The 20,995-nt window shown below is 39.6% G+C and overlaps 2 pseudogenes; both read left to right on the forward strand.

Annotated features, from left to right (window-relative positions):
* The first annotated feature begins 9,260 nt into the window (after positions 1 to 9,260).
* Positions 9,261 to 10,994, forward strand: LOC139729781 (uncharacterized; annotated as a pseudogene).
* Positions 10,995 to 13,644: 2,650 nt separating this feature from the next.
* The window catches only part of LOC139729765 (uncharacterized), a 119,724-nt pseudogene continuing 112,373 nt past the window's right edge, over positions 13,645 to 20,995 (forward strand).

The following is a 20,995-nucleotide window of genomic DNA, read 5'->3' on the forward strand; positions in this document are numbered from 1 at the left end:
TAATTCAGTCTTGTTTATATCCAAAATTTAGTGATATGTGAAGCAAAATTTGAAAACGATTGCCAGCTGGAACAAAATGTGGTGTTTGCAAGCACTTTACCGTGCATGAATTCAGACTAGCAGTGTCCAGGGCAATCCATATGAATTATTGATTAAGCATTCATGTGCCAGGGAGCGCGGGACTGACGCCTAGTCAACAGGTGGTTCAGGCATGTCCATTGTTCAGGGCCATTGTCAGCACACACTCACATACACATCATTGGTTCCTGTGCAAAGTTCATTTTTGTACAGAGGGTTAAAATGTGACCAAAATCTGAAACCTTACTTCAAAATTAATCTTAGATTTAATGAAACTGATTTATGCTTTCACGTGCAAATTACCTTCAACCAAATTGTACACTATCCAGCTATTACTCATATCAATGACAGTTTTATCGGATTAATACTTTTTGAACTATCAATGATTAAAAGTGGAAAATGTTTTTTGAAACACCTAGTACTAGCATGCAGAAACAAAAGAAATGTTGAAAATGTGTGTGTGTGATTTTTTTTTTAAAGGGGTAATACAGTATTGGTGGAGATGAAAATTAGGCTTTAACTTGCGAGATACCAAGAAAACACTTATGAAATAGTACAGAGCATACCATTTTAAGAAGAATTCAAAGTTTATAAAAATCGGGTTTGGAATAGCTGAAACATCCAAAAACAAAGTAAAACAAAACGATCGTAATAAAGTGTGGGTCCCACACTTTATTAGGATCGCTCTGTTTTGGATATCTCGGCCATTTCAAAACCAATTTTCATCAAATAAACATTGAATCCCTCTTGGAATTACATGCTCTTTCATATTTCATAAGAGGTTTCTCACTATCTCACCAGAAAATGATAAAAACCTGAAGTTGAGGCTCAACCAAAACTATACAATCCCTTTAAACTAACAAAGGGCCTAAAGGTGTAATCGTAAGACAATTGGTAGCTTAATTTAGGGGTGGAGGAAGAAGGGGATTTTCCACATTATTTCTGCATCTTCTTTAAGAATCAACGACGGATTTTCATCGAACTTGGCAGATAGCATTTTTTTTGTTGGTAGTATGATCTTAATTGATAAAATGAGCGCCCCCCCCCCCCCGCCAAAGGAGGAGGAGGGGGGGGGGGGGGAGGGTTGAAGCCTCAGAGTCCCTAAACTCTGGATTTTTTCTTCTTCTGTCAAACCGGAAAAGATAGAGGTATAAGTTAGTGCTAATGAAGACATTAATGACAGAAATTTCATGATTGATATGGCGAATCCAGGGGTGCCCAGAAGGGGGGGGGGGGGGTGAGGGGGGATGAGGGGGATTTTCCACATTTTCAGCATCTTCTTAAAAAATCTACACGGATTTTCACAAAACTTGCAGATTGCATTTGGCGATATGATCTTAATTTGAGAAAATGAGCCCCCCACCCCCTTCACACACACATTGAGTGCTGAAGGGAGGGGGGGGGGGGGGGGGTGAAGCCTCAGAGTCCCTAAACTGTGGAATTTTATCTTCTTCTGTCGAACAAAAAAGAAAGGGCTAAGTAAGTGCTATGAAGACATTAATGAATGAAATTTCATGTTTGATTGTGGCGGATCGAGGGGTGTCCTTATCCAGGGGTGGGATAGAGTGAGGGGAATGAGGGGGATTTTCCACATGTTCATTTTCTGCATCTGTTTGAGAAACCTTTGACGGATTTTCACCAAACGTGAGGTAGCATCTCTATAGGGTAATAGAATCCCACTTTGTTCGAAGGGGCAACAAGTCCATTTGTTCCCTTTCCTCAACGCGGGGGCTAAGACGAGGGTAGCCACCACGTTATAAGCAGGCGTGAAATTTCATCAAAGTATAGAGGCTAACCTTCCAAAAAAATGTGATAAAATTGAGTTCGATGACTCTTATTATATAGTTGGACATAATATTTCTTCAAATATGTATTCCTTTTGTCATGTGCACGTTTTCAAGAAATACCTGAAATTCTGAATTCCACCCGAACGACCCCACCCCCTCGTCTCGGTCCCTTTTGAGGGGCTGAGACGGGGGTGGGGGGGGGGGGGGGAGATCCACCTCCTCCCACCTTTGGGATTGGGCGGTGCTCATTAAACAAATTGAGGTCATATCACCCAATGAATACGCTACATGCCAAGCTTGGCGAATGGTAACGGGTTTCAAGAAGAAGCTGAATGTGTGAAAATTCCGCCTCCCCCGCCCTTGAAATTACATTCATGAATGAACTATAGCACTTTATTTGCTCCATCACCTTTGTATAGATTATTGTTTATTCAATTTTTTAAAGCCGAAGTGAGATTTTATTTCCCGAGGGATGCTTCTTGAGTTTTCAAGAAAAAGATGAAAATGTGAAAATTAAGGTTCCTTCCTACCCCCACCCCCCCCCCCTTTTAGGCATCCCTTCATCTGCCATAGCCAGCTTGAAACTACATTATGCATAGACTGTAATTACTAATAAAAACACGGTACTATATTTTATACATCTGTCACACTTAATATGGTTAGAGCAAATTTTCTAAACGACCCCTTCGATTTGGGCCTTCGTCTCACCCCAACCACGCCCGTCCCCCCTCCCCCGTCCCCCCTCCCCCTCCCCCTCCCCCTCCCACGGTTTGTTGCCCCTTATAGTATAGGATTCTGTAAGATAGGGATGCCAGCTCCCACGTTTGGTGAAATTCTGTCATGGATTTTAAAGAAGATTCTGAAAGTGTAAAAATTCTTCCCGGGCACCCCACCCCATATCCTCCGCCCCTACCAGCCACCCCTGGATCCGCCATGATTACACATGAAATTTTAGTTATTAAAGTCTTCACCACACTTACTTAGTTTTGACATGGAGTTTATCTATACCATCTTTATACACAGTTTTGCACATTTCCAGCGACGCTTGCACCTTTCCCGGCAATATTGAACTTTTGCACATTTCCACATTTGCACATGTTTGCACATAATGTTTCCCGTCGATGAATTGCACATTTCCCGGCGACACTGACATTTCCCGGCATTCGCACATTTCCCGGCTAGACGTTTGCAAATTTCACGGCGTTTGCACAATTCCAGACGTTTGCTTATTTTGCACATTCCCGGCTCCACATCCCCCACCTATATGAAAATATATACGACTCAACATGTAAAACTTAGTGTGATATAATGACCATGCAAAATATTCTGCATGTACACATCACTATTGTTCCCTCTTTTTTCGCCTGCGCTTGAGAGATCCGTGGTAGGGATAATTATGTGACAGGGATAGGCGACAGAAAAAACAAACAAACATCAAACAACAACAACAAAAAACAACAACAACAACAAACAAAAACAAACTTGAAACTACAATCATTATACAACTTGGCTATATTTTCCAGTTTTTGTTCTAAAGAAGAAGATTTAAAAATCCACAGTGATTTTCGGGAACTTGCTGCTGCTAAGTAAACTCTGTTTGGTGAAAATTCGTTTACGGGTTTTCGAGAAAAGGATCGAGTTCATCCATTTCTATACCATGATCGTATAGGCCTAATACTGCACATTTGCTGGGTGCGTTCGTATATACTGGAGTACATTTCCCGTTAAAATTGAACGTTTGTTTCCGTCGATGCATGCAGTTGGCGGGTGTAATTTACCCCACGCAGCCCATGCACCAAACTTGGTCCAATGAAAGTACTATGGGTGTACATAATGAAAATATAAAAACTGACACGATATCTGGTTGGGAAAGGGGTTGCCAGATCCCCTCAGCCCCCCCCCCCCCCCACCACCGCCCATTACGCCCCTTCGTGGGTTTAATTTAGCCAACAGCACCCATGGATCAAATTTGGCTGGGGGAAAGTAGGCCCCACTATGGGTGTGCAAAAAATAAAGATAAAAGCTGACAAAATATCTCACTTACAAAGAGTAATCAAACATATCCCCTACCTTTGCTAACCCCCCCCCCCCATTTTTTAGTGTGAAGGGCCTATACGGTTTGGAGAGGTATGAATGAGCGTGTCATAAAAAGTAATAAATGGAACTTCTTGAAGTAAGATGAAGTTATGACAACAGGAAGCATTGTGTGTGTACATAATTATATCCACATGCCCCATCCCACTCCCTCCCCCAAAAGAATGGAGTTATCAATATCTACACTAGAAACATACTCAGACAGTGCAGACCTTTGCCAAGCAGCTCATTTCCACCCATCCACACATGCTAAAAACTGCCAAATTTCCCAAATAAAAGCCTTTTGCTTTTAAATGCCATCAACTATTTCTAATCCTAAAGTCAAAGTTGTTTATTAGATAGAGAAATTGAAATGTAGTATAATTCTGCCTTTTTGACTCTAGCTATTAATGATAGGAAGAGCAATGACTTTAACAAATTCAGGGTTTAAGTGTTCTATGCAAATTTAAAGCAATGCACACCTTTGACACTTAAACCTATATAGGCTGAGAACATTGATGTTCTATTTATTGGTTTCTCAGTTATGACGCATGATGCACTACATCTCGCTGATAATCCATCCCCTGTTCCAGTTCATTTGGTTTCGCCAAATAGTACTAGGTACTCTACAAGCTATAGCATGTATAGGAAATATAGGTCTAACGTTAGATATCTAGCCATATCATAGCATAATATTATGAGACTTAGATCTAGTCCAAGATCTAGACTCTTGACCTTTCTAATTTGTTTGCTCTGTTACTGACACCAATTGTCATCCAGTGATGAAATACATGTACTACTGTCATAGGGGCCTACCAGTATAGTACCTACAATAGGAAAGCCCATCATCAGTTCACTAACTTACCAAGGTCAGGAAAACACCGCCTTTTTATTGTTTGCAGACTGATGATACACGTGTTGCCGATCTTCGAAATGTATAATTGCATGCAACAAGTAAAATGTATACAACATACAAATATATGCACGCAATTAACCACACTATGGCCTATGCACCCACTGCATGTACAATTTTTTATCACAGGTATACAGTTTTTTGTACTGTTGTACTGTTGTACTGTTGGGAACACCTTGGATGCCTTCGACCGGACGCATGGACGCACGGACGCTTACTCTTAGCTTCTCCAGTTTCCATAGCTACCAACTTGAAAATTTCTCCAATCTCTCTTTTATTCTTTTGAAAACACGGATGGCAACTGAAATATAACCGGATAGATAGCAGAATACAAGGAAAACGTTGATTTCCCTAGGAAAAGAACCAAGGTAAGTGCACATTCGTGGGCTTTTTCCTTTCTTCATACCAGACCACCACTAACCCATCTTACGTATAGAGCACGCTAATCCGTTCATTTAAAATTCCCGCCATATGGCGCTCAAGCTGCCTCCGCTTTCTGCGCCGGAATTCAACCCTGATTCCGATGCGGATGCATCTGGAAATATGGAAGATGACAACTTCAAAACAGTAGACCACTTCAGACGTAGAGGTAAACGCCGCAGACAAGGCAGCGTAAACTTTAATGAAACCCCAACAGGTTATTATACCACCGCCAGTGACATGTCTGAAACTGAAAACCCACCCCCACGGACTCCACCAAACCTCACTATCCATTTCACCCCAGTAGAAAGGAAAAATCTCCACACCTTAAACCCTCTTGTTGTTGCAAAGGCCATCCAAAAACATGCCGGAAACACCCCCGTAGAATACGTAAAGAGAACCAGAACCGGTATTCTTATCAAATGTGCCAACCTCCATCAGCTACAGTCTCTTTCACAAATGACCGAAATTGGCAGTGTAGTCGTTAAAGTGCTCGAAAAAGAAAACACTAGCAAAGGTGTCATCAGTGGTATATCCACCGACCTCACTGAAACTGACTTATTAGATGCCTTGAGTAGACAGAAAGTCTCTAAAGTGGAGCGCATACTGAGGAGAGGGAAAACAGAAAAAACTCCCACAAAATCAGTCATATTAACATTCAAGACCCCCAACCTCCCAGCCGCCATACTCCTTGGTTACGAACAGTTCACGGTCAAACAATACATCCCTCCCATCGTTCGATGTTACAATTGCCAGTCACTTGGACATGTAGCAACAAACTGTCGCTCGAAACAAAGATGTGTCCGCTGTGGAGGGCCACACTCCTTTCAAGACTGTACACAGAAAGAAAACCCCAAGTGCATCAGATGCCACGAGAAACATTCCGCGGCATACAACGGGTGCACTGAAATAAAAAAGGTCAAGCAAATCCAAATCATCCGGGTTGAAAACAAAATAAGTTATGCACAGGCCACAAAAGTCTTCAACGAAAGAAAAGACAACACTGCAGAGCCAACCAAAATCACTGAAACCCAGCAAACCATGACCGCTCCCGCAGACAAAAGCGCAGACCCCCCAATAAAGAACAGAATAGGCCATAGAGAACAAACTCAAAACATTGAAAGAACGGCGACGACTCCAGAAACAACCCAAACTAGCAAAGTTGATCCGCCCAGGGAGTTGGGAAGAGATCCGCCAAATCCAAAAAGAAACTATAACGCCGGAGAGACTAACCGCCCAAATTTCGTCTTGACTGCCACAACCGAGTCGCTTTTAGCATTCCTGATCTGCATGATACAGTCACTCAGACAAGAAATGTCCATATCTGAACTGATTGCCACAACAGCAGAAGCAGCAGAGCGAATACTAAACATCCCCAAAGTTGATATCATCCGTATCAATGCATATATTCGCACATAACATACACGTCCTTATGGCATTCCTGTCTATACTTCACTGGAATGCACAAGGCCTCCAGAACCACGGAGATGAGCTAAAGAAATTTGTACAGTCACGTGAAAAGAACCCTTTTCACATCATATGCATCCAAGAAACTTGGTTTTCGGAAGAAAACACTATGCAAATACCAAACTATTATGCTTCCCACGAAATAGGAAGAGTGGCCCCCGAGGCGGGTGTGCCATCTATACGTGCATAACACTATCCCTTTCAACTCGCCAACCTCTCAAGCGGAACTCGAAATCCAAACAATAACTCTCCATATAAATTCTTCCCGTTTGACTGTAATAAATTTCTATAACCCCTGTCAAAAGATTGATCAAAACACAATTGAGGCACTTTCGCAGTCAATCAGAAGCAATCGAAATGATACTAAAAATGTCATAATTCTTGGTGACTTTAACAGTCACAACACCCTGTGGGGAAGCGAGCACACCAATCGCAATGGTCACCTCATCGAGGAATTTATCAACGACCAACACCTGGTCCTGCTAAATGACGGCGCAGGCACGAGGCTAGATCCATATACTCCGGCAAACTGTCATGCCTTGACCTTACAATGGCAAGCCCAAACATAGCAAATAAAAGCAACTGGTCTGTTCTTACCGATCGCTTCAGTAGCGACCATTTTCCATTGGCTATAACAATTAAGAATTTCTCCTGCAGTGTTGAATTAAATCAAGAAGATCGATTAAGTCGTTATCACTTTAAAAACGCAGATTGGAATATTTTTGCAGAGTTATCTGAAACCTTGTTGTCCGCTGACATTCAGCACGAGGACACGGAAACTTTTTATGAGAATTTTATAACAAATTTGACAAAAATTATCTCAAAATCCGTTCCTCAAAAGAAAAAAAAAAAGACCGTCCAGCTGTTCCCTGGTGGAACAAGCAATGCTCTGAAAAAGTGAGAGAAAGAAATAAAGCAAAAAACAGAGCAGCAAAATATATGTCACAGCAATACCTAAATGATTATAAAATAAAGAAGGCGCAAGCTCAAAAAGTTATTAGACAAGCCAAACGTCAGTACTGGGAAAACTACTGCGCCAAACTGAACCGCTTTACCCCTACCAGTGAAATATGGAAAACCATAAAAACAATGAATAATGTTTCTGTTAAATTTACTAGGAATATACCTGCGTTATTTGTAAATAACACTGAAGTAATAACAGATAAAGGGAAGGCTGAAGTTTTCGCGCAATTTTTTGCAAATATCGGAAAAAAGAAACCAAATACCGCCCTCTACGATACCGTCCTAGAGAGAAACCGACATGACGAACTAGAAAAATATCCTTCAGTACTTAATGAAGATTTCTCCATGAACGAAATGTCGAAATCTCTGGATTGTGGAAAAACATCCGCTCCAGGACAGGATCAAATCAACTATCTTGTCTACAGCAAACTGCCCCCTTCAGCACGAACAACCATGCTTTCACTCATAAACCAAATCTGGAATACTGGCCACGTCCCCAAAGCCTGCAAGCACTCTATACTCACCCCGATAGCAAAACAAAACAAAGACTCCCAAAATGTCTCCTCGTATCGTCCAATCGCCTTAACTTCCTGCTTTATTAAAATCATGGAACGTATGATAAAATCTCGTCTCCAGTGGTACTCAGACAAACACAATCTAATTCCAGCACTCCAAAGTGGCTTCAGGAAGGGACGTAGTACTACAGACAACATAGTCAACTAACTTAGAAAAAAGCATTCAAAAAAGTCTAGGAAATAAGGAGCATACATTAGCTGTATTCCTCGACATCGAAAAAGCATTTGATTCTCTTTGGATTGATGGACTTATATTCAAACTAAGACGTATAGGATTAAAAGGGAACGTGGTTCGCTTTTTACATAACTTCCTGACGAACCGATCAATTCAAGTGCGGATCCAAAACACAAATTCTAGTCCCCAAACCATCAGTAATGGTCTCCCACAAGGAAGTATAATCAGTCCCCTTCTTTTCAACCTCATGATGTATGATACCCACCGATCCCGCTGTAAATATGTCAATGTACGCTGATGACTGCGTACTCTGGAAATCAGGGGAAAATGTAAAGTTCATTGGCAAAAAAATCAATGAATATCTTGGAAAATTGAACTCCTGGTTCAACGAATGGGGCTTCAGATTATCCGACAGAAAGACAACCCCAGTAATTTTCACAAACTCTATTAAACTTGAAAAACCGGAGATAAAAATAAATGATAATGTAGCGAAATATCAACAAAGTCAGAAATTTTTAGGTCTCACTTTTGATCAAAAATTAACATGGAATACACACATAAATGATGTTGTTGATCGTTGTAAACCCAAAATAAATATTTTAAAGAGTCTGGCGGGAACTACATGGGGTAACTTTTCTAAAACCCTTCTTATGGTGTACAGAGCACTGATCAGGTCTCTTCTCGACTATGGATGTGAAGCTTATGAGTCCGCCTCCGAAAGCTCAAAAAAACCACTAGATTCCATCCAATATCAGGCTCTTCGAGTATGTGCTGGTGCAGCTCCCGCCACATCTCTAGAATCCCTTCAAGTAGAAATGGGAGAACTCCCCTTATGCATCAGAAGAAAGATGCTGACTACAAAATACCATGCGTCTTTGACGAGAATCGCAAACCATCCGGTATCACAAAGCACAAAAAACTGCTGGCAATACGAGTATATGAAAGAGAAAAATTCACGTAAACCTTTCGGACTTAGAATTCAAAGCGCAAATATCACAACAAAACTCGAACCTCTCACCCCCCCCCCCCAGAAATCCGAAATCAAAATCTCCTTAGAGCTAACTGAGTGGCTCAATAAAGACGACAACCCCTTAATTCAAAAACAATGGAGCCTAGAACTGATCAATTCCAAATGGAAACATCAACTTCACATAATTACTGATGGATCCAAATTGCCAAACGAAGGCAATCAGCTGCCGCCTTTTACGTGCCATCACTTCGTTATTCCCAATGCAAAAGATTACGTGATCACACATCATCATATCGAGCAGAACTATCTGCAATCATCCTCGCCCTAAACTGGCTTGAGCAATTAGACCTCCACACAGGAGCTGTCATATTCAGCGATTCGCTGAGCTCACTTAAAGCCATCAAATCACAACCGTACGACGACAACTTCATCACTGAAATCAGGACAATTGTCACTCGTCTAGAATATAAAGGCACGGACATCTCACTCGAATGGATTCCGTCACACTGTGGAATTCACGGCAATGAAGCCGCTGATTCCCGAGCTAAAAAAGCCTTGACGAAACCTATCGAAATCTACAACGACCTTAGTTTTTCAGAGATAAAGTCAGTCCTTGTAACTAAGTATAAAGCAGAATGGCAAAGTAAGTGGAATAACTCAACCTCCTTTCTAAAAACCATCCAATCATCTGTAAATTTTCAGCCATTCACATGTCATCTTTCCAGACAACATGAAATGATTATACACAGGTTGAGAATGGGCTGTCTCGGCCTTAACTATGATTTAGCAAAAATAGCAAAACACCCCACAGGAAACTGCCCCTATTGCCCCACCCCTGAAACAGTTAAACATTTTCTAATAGAATGCCCGAAATATACAATAGAAAGAGCCATGTTAATGGCAGAAACCAACACAAATCGTGACTCTGATATTATGAAACTTTTAGCGTCTCAAAATCGAAATATTCAAAATTCCATAATCACATTTGTGTACAGGACAAATCGTTTGAGTCAAGGATAAGCTTGACGAACCTTAAAGATTACAATGTAGTATTTTCATAATGAAGTGTAAAGTAGAAAATTTATTTTGTAAAATTTGTAAAACAGTGAATTATTGATATTATGTGAATGTGTATTTGTATGATCTCAGATGTATACATGAGTAGGTATGTGTGTGTATATAGGCATATACACACATGCATATTATATTATATGCCGCAGTATGTTAAGTATTACTGTATATTAGTATTTGGAAGATTAGTGTATGTCTTATTATATCAACATTAGAATATGTTGAAGGTATAGGCCTACCACCAGTGCACCTATCTTCATCATTTGCACCCTTGATTCTGCCCACAAATGTTCGCTACATACATATTAAAAAAAAAAGATGAATAAAATGAATATATTTGGATTTGGATTATATCGGAATATTGTTCTCCACACGCTCAGGCATGACGGTCGCCACCATCCTTCTCGAGTTACCTATACAGGGCGCACGCCTGAGAAGCCTGCGAAACGCACTTCGCCGGGTTGGTAAGACAGAACCGAGGGTGGCAACGTGGCCGTTTTGACTGAGCGAGGAAAACAATACAATTTTTATAATTAAAATAAAAATATGGTTGGAAATAAAACAAATATGGATATTATGATAGAATTTGAATTTGTTAAGAAATATTGATGATTAATCTATAAGGAAATATATATATTATATAGTCTGGCAAAAATAGTCAAAATTATGACTGATTGCCATTAAACCTAAAACAACAACAACAACAACACTATGAGCTTGCTCCACATGCATGGTAACACAGTTGAACTGTAGGATGTTGGATACAGTTGTGATTATTTCTGCCACTTGAGGTTTTATGTTACTTATATATAGTATTGTCTGCATTATTGTTTGTATGCAAAACAACTTGAAAGCTTGAGAACACATTTGGATGAAACTTGTATGACACCAATTGTCATCCAGTGATGAAATACATGTACTACTGTCATAGGGGCCTACCAGTATAGTACCTACAATAGGAAAGCCCAGTTCACTTACCAAGGTCAGGAAAACACCACCTTTTTATTGTTTGCAGACTGATGATACACATGTTGCCGATCTTCGAAATGTATAATTGCATGCAACAAGTAAAATGTATACAACATACAAATATATGCATGCAATATAACCACACTATGGCCTATGCACCCACTGCATGCATGTACAATTTTTTATCACAGGTATACAGTTTCTTGTACTGTTGTACATGAGCTTGCTCCACATGCATGGTAACACAGTTGAACTGTAGGATGTTGGATACAGTTGTGATTATTTCTGCCACTTGAGGTTTTATGTTACTTATATATAGTATTGTCTGCATTATTGTTTGTATGCAAAACAACTTGAAAGGTTGAGAACACATTTGGATGAAACTTGTATGAAAAGATAATAATAACACAATTACATTTTAAAAACAGATGATAAATATAAATTTTGGTAGTGATCCGGGAATCTTTATGAAATTTTGATGATTTTTATATTATGGCAGATGAGATCAATGGAATTGGGAGTTCAAGCTGCATGAATTTGAGGTTTGCATACATGCGCACTAAAGGTAAAGGCATATGCTCAAGGTATAATGCACTACCACACAGCTGGAAGTTGATGGCATTTAAAAGCAAAAGGCTTTTATATGGGAAATTTGGCAGTTTTTAGCATGTGTGGATGGGTGGAAATGAGCTGCTTGGCAAAGGTCTGCACTGTCTGAGTATGTTTCTAGTGTAGATATTGATAACTCCATTCTTTTGGGGGAGGGAGTGGGATGGGGCATGTGGATATATGTACACACACAATGCTTCCTGTTGTCATAACTTCATCTTAATTCAAGAAGTTCCATTTATTACTTTTTATGACACGCTCATTCATACCTCTCCAAACCGTTAGGCCCTTCACACTAAAAAATGGGGGGGGGGGGTAGCAAAGGTAGGGGATATGTTTGATTACTCTTTGTAAGTGAGATATTTTGTCAGCTTTTATCTTTATTTTTTGCACACCCATAGTGGGGCCTACTTTCCCCCAGCCAAATTTGATCCATGGGTGCTGTTGGCTAAATTAAACCCACGAAGGGGCGTAATGGGCGGTGGTGGTGGGGGGGGGGGGGTGAGGGGATCTGGCAACCCCTTCCCAACCAGATATCGTGTCAGTTTTTATATTTTCATTATGTACACCCATAGTACTTTCATTGGACCAAGTTTGGTGCATGGGCTGCGTGGGGTAAATTACACCCGCCGGGGGGGGGGGGGGGGGGGGGGGGGCCCAGGGGGGGACGGTCTGGCAACCCCTTTCCCGACCAGATATTTTGTCAGTTTTTATATTTTTATTATGTACACCCCTAGGCCATTCTTTTAGACCAGGTTTGGTCAATAGGCTTCATGGGGTAAATTACACCCGCCGGGGGCCATTTGGGGGGGGGGGGGGGGGGGGGTCCCTGGGGGACGACCGGACCCCGCCCTCAGGTATCAGGCTGACGCCCAGTTTTGTAATGAGGGGGTTGGCCCCAGTAACTTTGAGGGGTCAAACCTTTTGGGCTTGATGGGGTAAATTGACCAGCAGCCAGCTCCTGGTCTAGTACTATCTAAGGCTTATTTTTCAACTACAGATGTAGCAAGAAATCATTTCAAGTGGGAGACACAGAGCCAGGGCGGGAGAAATTAAATCTCAAGCGGGAGAACGGGAGATTTTGCAAGAATGGGCTTTCGGCGGGAGATCTCCCGTCGAAAACGGGAGAGTTGGAATCTGTGATAATGTAGTTATTCTATTTGTTGTATATTTTTCATTTGAAATGGAAATAAATAAACAAAACAAAACGAAACGAAACGAAGAATACTAGAGAGAGCAGGCAAACATTCCGTGTAGTAGTATCTCACTGCCCCATGGCATATTTTAAAATCGCTCGTGTCACGGTGTGTGTGACATTCGAGACGAAATCGATCATTGTACGCTTGGAAATCGCCCATCCACTTCAGACTTCATTATGTAGCACATACTAGTACCACACTTCGTTTATGAAAAACACCGACCAATCAAATTTCACCGTTACGCGTCTGAACGAGAGCGCTGGATACAACATTGAATATGGCCGCTGTGTAGTCTGCGATGCTAACAGCATTTAGGTTGTTGGTTTGAACTTTGGAGTGTGTTTACCTGCTGCAGACGAAATGACTTCAGTTGAAATGTGTAACGCCTATATAATTTCTACAAAGTGAAGTTGTTTATTTACTGAATAATGGCTGAGTCAAGCAGTGGACGTTCACGATCTGCAGCATCGTCTTCTGTGGCAAGACACGGACAAGTGATTGCTGGATCTCGGGAGTGGACAGACGGCAGCGTTCGACGCCAAGCCTCTCGGGAGGCAAACACGTCGCTGAACCGTTTGTCAACAGACAGCACGTCGCGGATGCAAGCTGGATCGAGAAGCTCTATTCGAAGTCTGAGCATAGCTAACGAGAGCATGCAAAGTTTACTCTCTGACATCAAGGACGTGTACACTGAAAGACTACGAAAGCTTGAGATGTCCGCGGTTCCTGGAGAAGACACGAGTCGGGTGAGTTTAATTCCTAGAAATCAAAGCTTACAATATACAAATAGGCCTACAGTTTATATACAGCAGGTACAGGTCAGGTGGGTGTTCCTAATCCTATTCGATTCTCCACAGTAACAAGTTGGGTTCCTAGGGTCCTACTTAACCGTTACTACTGTTACCACTGGTTACAGTAGAATCTATCATACAGTAGCTGAGTAGGCCCAGTACAGTATAACAAAGATCCTCCACAACTTTTCACAAGGATCTGTGGACTGTAGTTTTCCTTTGATCTTTTTCACAAGGATCTTTTCCGCTGTGTGAAGGAGCACTCCGGGCCGGGCAGGGGTTACTGTAAGTATCATAATATTCATACACATGACCACAGTACAGACTTCCAGTGTAACTATAACTAACTATACACAGCCCAGTCGCTGTACGTAGCGCGTATTCGCACAGCGTACTAACAGCGTCTGGTCGGGCTAAACTATAACCAAAGATCCTACACAACTTTCCACAAGGATCTTTGATATTTTTTTCGCTGTGTGAAGGAGCACTCCAGACAGGGTTTACTATTCATCTAATCTGCTAATCTAGTCTGGTTGTTAATACTACAGTGTCATGTTGCTGTTCTTTTTAATTTTTGGTAGCTCTCTGCCGGGCCGGGTTGGCAGTTTGCTTCAAATGCTACATATTGTTTGGATTAATCTAGTTGGGAAAAGCGCACTGAAAACATCTCTAGATCTAAACATGCTCTCGTAAAATTGTGTTGCATGCATTGTATGACAACACTATTGTCAAAATGTGAAAGGGTCAAAGGTCAGGTTAAAGCGTTAATATGTTACCATACTCTATAATTCTGAAATTCTACTTTTTCTCTGTACCTAATGCATTCTAAACTTATTAAAAGGGTCGAAGGTCAAGTTAAAATCCTCAAATCCCAACTGCTCTCTTAGACAATATAGCCACTCATCCAATCAAACCTAGATCAGGGAAAGTGAAGACTCAGCACATTTGTGGCAAACATGTCATTTAATATTTTGCCAATTATGTGAAACTGTTGTCACACATTATTAAAACCTAGGATATTGGGAGAACCATGCATTATAGCGGAGGCATACCAGTTGCCGTAGCGACATCTCTAGTTTTTTTATTTTCATGTTGAAAGAATATATAAATGATTATGTTCAATGATTTAAAGTTTATTGAGCTTATATATTCTTGTGAATTATTATGGTTTATAAAAACGCTTGAAAAGAGTGGTACTTGGTTATTCATTACTGGTAATGGGGATAAAGATGGATAACGGCAGGACTGAGCTTAGCATGTTTGTTTCCTCTGCCCGCTTCAGATGATTTTTGTAGAGAGACAACATGGGGATCACTTGTGTGATTTACATACACTAAACTGTAGATCTGCAATGCACATGTGTGTATGCACATCACTGTCAGTGCTCATAGGGTGCAATCCCCCCACATGTAATACAACAAATCATATGGTTGATATGATAAGAAGTAGTTCATACATTCAAAGAAATTAAGATATGGAAACCTAAGTAACCAAAAATAAACACCCTTGGCAAATCCCTACATGTGCAGAACTTTGTAAGTCACTGTCATGCAGGAAGAGAAAGAAAAGAGTGTGTGAGTGTGTATAAACATGTGAGAGAGAAACTTATGCGGTACAAATATGCATGACGATAAAGGATAAAAAAGATAGTTGACTATAACAAGACAAGAGTTAAAGGATGGTTGGAGCTGCTCAGCAGTTTACTCGATTTTAGCAGAAAATGAAGTTGGATTTTCCAGTTCGTAGCAACCATTAAAGGATCAACACAGTTTTACGATTTCATAAATTATTAAAGGACAAGCTCACCTTCAGAGACATGTGGATTGAGTGAATGCTGCAATATTAATAGAACACATCAGTGAGAGTTTGAGGAAAATCGGACAATCCGTTTGAAAGTTATGAATTTTTAAAGTTTCTGCTCAGTCACTGCTGGATAAGAAGACTACAACAACTTGTGATGTCACATGAGTGCAACGATATAAAGAAAGTATAAGGAAAATACAAGATATTTTCACTTTTCTTGCATAATAAAAGAAAGCTTGACTTCCCCTCTTTCAGAAGGCAAGGGGAATAATACTGTATACGCTATAATTTTCGCGTACATAAATTTTCGTGAATTGCCGATGTCACACATTTTCGCGAGTGATTAAATTCGCGATTGGGGGACCAGAGAAAATATGAAGTGGCAAAGAAAGTGTGAATTTTCAACTTACTAGCATATAAGAATGATACTAGTTATACACTGCATGAAAAAGACTTGCCAAACTCTGCAAACTAGTTAGTTAGAATTCAACATTTTTGAAGTGGTTAAGTCCATCGCGCTAAATTTCTGACGAGTGGTCCCCTTGCGATAATGGATTGGCTCTCTACAGTATTCGTAAGTAGACGTGGATGTGCGTAAACAAGCTTAGCCAGTATGGTCTGTTCGGTAAGCCGTGACATGGTATTCTAGTACTGAAATGTTCGTATCATCAAGGCAAGGGATTCATTTTGGAAGGTAATATTTTCGCGTGTTGTTAATTTCGCGAATAGCTCCCGACTCGCGAAATTCGCGAAAATAAAACCCCCGCGAAATATATAGCGTATACAGTATTACCCTTAACATACGTCAGTGACAAGTTGAGGAAATGTGCACCTTTTTCAAAAAGTAACATTTTGTGAAATTCTCTTTATATTTTCCTTACTTGTATATCATTGTACGCATGTGACATCATGCACTCTAGTAGTCTTCTCATCCAGCAGTGACTGTGCAAATACTTTAAAAATTCATAACTTCTGAACAGATTGTCCGATTTTCCCCAAACGTTCAGTGATGTCCTCTACAAATATTGCTGCATTCACTCAATCCATACAGTGTAGATACGGGGATTGTATAAAGGGTGGACTTGTCCTTTTAATATACAAAACTTTAATTTTGGTGATGAGACTCAGATAAATTCTTGTAAATAATGGGCAATTCCACGATAACACCGTGACACTTTTGAGTATAATTTCACTCATCAAATGTAAATAATAATCAAAATGTAACACTTGAGAAAAAAAAAAAATTATTGTGTATTTATGCATATTGTCATAAGCAATTTTGAAAACAAAAGAAAGGCAGAAAAACTGCTGTGGTAAATGAGTTATGCATGATTAATTACCACTGTAACACCGTGACGCAAAATGGACATGGGTTTTTGTGCAATTTGTGTACTGACAAAACTCTGTGAAGTTAATGAACATTTTGATAAGTGGATGTGTTCATTGGATGTACTAGAGACTCAATGATAATAATGAAGTAAAATTTGATTAAAGAATCAATTGACAGGAAAACTGTGACATAGATTTTAAATAAGTGCACCGTAACACCGTGACTGTAACACCGTGACCTCTGAAATGTGTGTAGAAAACCTATGGAGAATCCTGTTGTCTTACTTTCAGCTCATAGTGTTTCTCCATTAGGTAGAATGAAATGATGATTCATGATGAATGTTTGACATCACAGTATAACACTTCCAGATAACACAAAAAATTATTGAAATCATAACAGATTAACAAAAACAACAAAGTAAAGAAAAACTTTGCACTGTAACGCTGTGACATGTCATATACGTTTGTACACATTACAGTCAGGAACACTGCTCTTTCAGTAAAATATACTTTATGTTTTGAGACATAATTCACTCTATCATCAATGAAAGCTTGTTAGATATTTCTGAGTGAACTTATAGGGTTTACAACTACTCTTTAAAAGTCCAATTTGTATATTTAAAATGACGTACAAATTTGAAACTTTGATTTTAATACCTTTGTTCACAAAGCCAGGTGAACCCACTTAGCAATTTCAGTAGCAACAAAAAGAATCATTCAAGCAATTTGTGTGATACAAAATGTACCATAATTATTATTCTTTTTCAAAGATGTACTTGAAAATGAACATGCACATAAAAATGATTACAATGCAAATTCTCATTCATACACATAAATCCTAGTGAGTGTGGCTCTTATAATGGTGAAACTTGTAAGATTGTGCACAGCACCATGCACAGGAAAGTAGTATTCCAGTGAGATTAACTTTTGGTGGACACATCGATCTAGCTTCAGTATGCCCTAAGTAATTCTTTAGGATACCTGGGAAGCTGCAGCAAGATTTCAGATTGTTTATCATGTTAGGAACACATTTGAGTCTACAAAAGAAGTCAAACCATGTGATAAAATGGTCAATTATGATAAAAATATTAAACAAAGGGTATTAACTCAACTGAACAAACTGTTGCCTTTACCGTAATTAAAAGTTCAAAACCTTCAGAAATGTTTGCTTTGGATAGTAATGAATCTGGTAGGTGGCACACTGTGAGTGGACTGCTTCCATTTTAACCCACCATGTGCTCTGAGTGTTGATTGACATATCAAACCCCCCTGCATTGTAAACACAGTTCTCGATTTTTGGCACAGAAAGGGTTAAAAGTGCATGATGCTGGCAGCAAGTTCAAGGGATAATCTTTGTGGATATAGCTTGACCCATCTGTTATGAACAATACTTGAAAAACCTCCATCTTTTGAGTAAATGTGACAGAGAAATCAGATGGTCACTTCAACAGTTAATTATCATGTGTAATCCGGTATGTGTCCTGTGTTATTGCAATGCAAGTCACGGTATTATAGTCACGGTGTTACAGTTACTGTAACACCGGGACACATTTTAATCAGCTGTAATTAATTAACAAAATGAGTTACCATTATTTTAGTACTTGTATGTGGTAGCTACATGTGGTCATGATTTGGGCTATCAAAATAGACCCTTTCGTGTTTGTAATTTTCAAACAATACTAAAAACATCAGTTTTTACCGTAACACCTTGACATTATTGATCTAATGATGATCGTATTTGCGATGTTCGCTGAAGCTTAACACATAGAAAATCTTGCACTTTGATGATTTGGTAATGATGTTCAACCCTTTAACTCTGAAAACAAAGGTAAAGTTTTTACCTCCTTTTTCATTTTCTTATGCTACATTCATTTAACTTCATTATATTTTTCAGATAATTATGTCAAATTTAATTTAAAAAATGCTGATTTTATGCACATATTTAGCAAAGTTAATGATGTAATTTTTTAACAAGATGGTCATATATGAAAAATTCAGTCCTTAAGCTTTCATTTGATGAGATTTGACTATTTTGAAAATTTGATGGTCATGTCCACTTTATTGTGGAATTGCCCACATCAGGAATTTTTCCGTCAAACTTTTCCTAAAAGAACTTAAACTTGTGGATGCCTTTAAACTACAAATGTATCACAGAGGTTCATGTCGGAAATTCCGACATGTTTGTTAATTTACAGATCAACAGTTGCAATCTTAACAAATTTAATTTGTAGAGGGAGACAAATTGAAGAAACTCACACCTGAACCTTCACCCCTCTTTCATCACAGAGGTTATTCCAATATTTAGGTCCAGCAAAATATAGATTGTGTCGAAATAGTCCTACGTGTACAAGTTAAAGACAAATGAAATTCAGTGACTACTTGGGTATTTAATTATGGAAAGAGGGTTTTCTAGCAAATGTGCTGGTGAAACAAATGGTAATGAATTATTACTGAGTTTGTACGTGTATAAATTGGCCAAGATGATTAATAAGGATTGGTTATCTTTAAAATTTTGTTTCGGATATGTGGCAAATTAATCGAAGGGCTTTTTTTCTGGAGACAGGACAGTCTGTCGAGATCAGTTGGAAGATTGTTCCCCCAAGCTATGATACCATAATTAAGATACTTAACCCGTTGAGGACGGACTGATTTTGCTACAACATGCATTTCCCATAGACACCTGCCCGAGTATACTCGGGACTCGTCCTCATCGGGTTAAGGTAAAGTTAAAGCTGAATACAGCACTTGCTCACCTGTTAATTGGGAACCGCTTTAAAACTTGATGCACAACAAAATTTTCACGTGTTATTTCCCCTGCTTTATCGGAACCATGAACCGCTTTATCAGGACAAATCTGGCGGAAACACTTCCATTTTCCGTGTATTAATCTCTAGAAATAATAAATAAATCCGTCTAAGAAAAAATTGCAGGGATTTAATTTTGGTTAAGGATTATTTTCTCACTAGTTCCTGGTAGATTATTAAAAATTTTAGTAAAATCATTGCATGTTCATAAGGTTGCATCTCTAGACAGAACGAGCTTGGGATTAAGTGGTTATTAGACAAATCTCTTGCGAATGAACTCTGATAGACTAATAGTATTGCATTGCTTTTCATGAAGTTATGATTGCAATCATAATCAGAGTGCTGTTCAAGCTTTGAAGTCTTCTTGAGAGAGCAGAGTACCCCTTTTCACATGTTGGTAAATGTCAAATCATCAGTGATGAAAAGCAGTCTTCCAGGGTGAATTAAATCAGGGTTGTATATCCACTGAACACCCGTTCGATGACTATCTACAGCTGTAAAAGCGTCCCCCCCCCCCTTTGCATTCATATTCCCTTGGGTGAGATGCATTATCTACTATAGTGTGGGTTGAGCTAGTGTACGATGTAACTAAGTGGAGGCGTATTACAGTCTCCCATCCTATGATGCATTGTACATTGTACATCATGTACATTTTGTGTCCATATTGAGTCATGATGCGCCTGTCAGGGTCTGTTGCATTGCCAGAGGGATTCAGGTATTTTTGATCACTTTATTCTTAATAAGTCAATAACAAAAATGGTCCGAATTTAAGTATAAACAGTAGTAACCATTGTGAGTTTGCAGTGAGTTTGCTTTGAGATGGTAAGATCTGAAAGATGATGTCTACCAATGTGCATTCAAGCTGTTGGAACATGGAAGTGTATGGTGTTAGATACGCTACATCAGTACACATCCATCAGATATCGTTTGCTTGTTATGTATACCAGTACCATGCAACAGGTCAGCCACACTGCACTCACTGTATCATTCTCAGTAAGC

This window comes from Diadema antillarum, unplaced genomic scaffold (genome assembly GCF_040938485.1).
Source record: "Diadema antillarum isolate AM-2024a unplaced genomic scaffold, OU_Dant_1.0 seq00000263_RagTag, whole genome shotgun sequence".
NCBI classification, from domain to species: Eukaryota; Metazoa; Echinodermata; class Echinoidea; order Diadematoida; family Diadematidae; genus Diadema; species Diadema antillarum.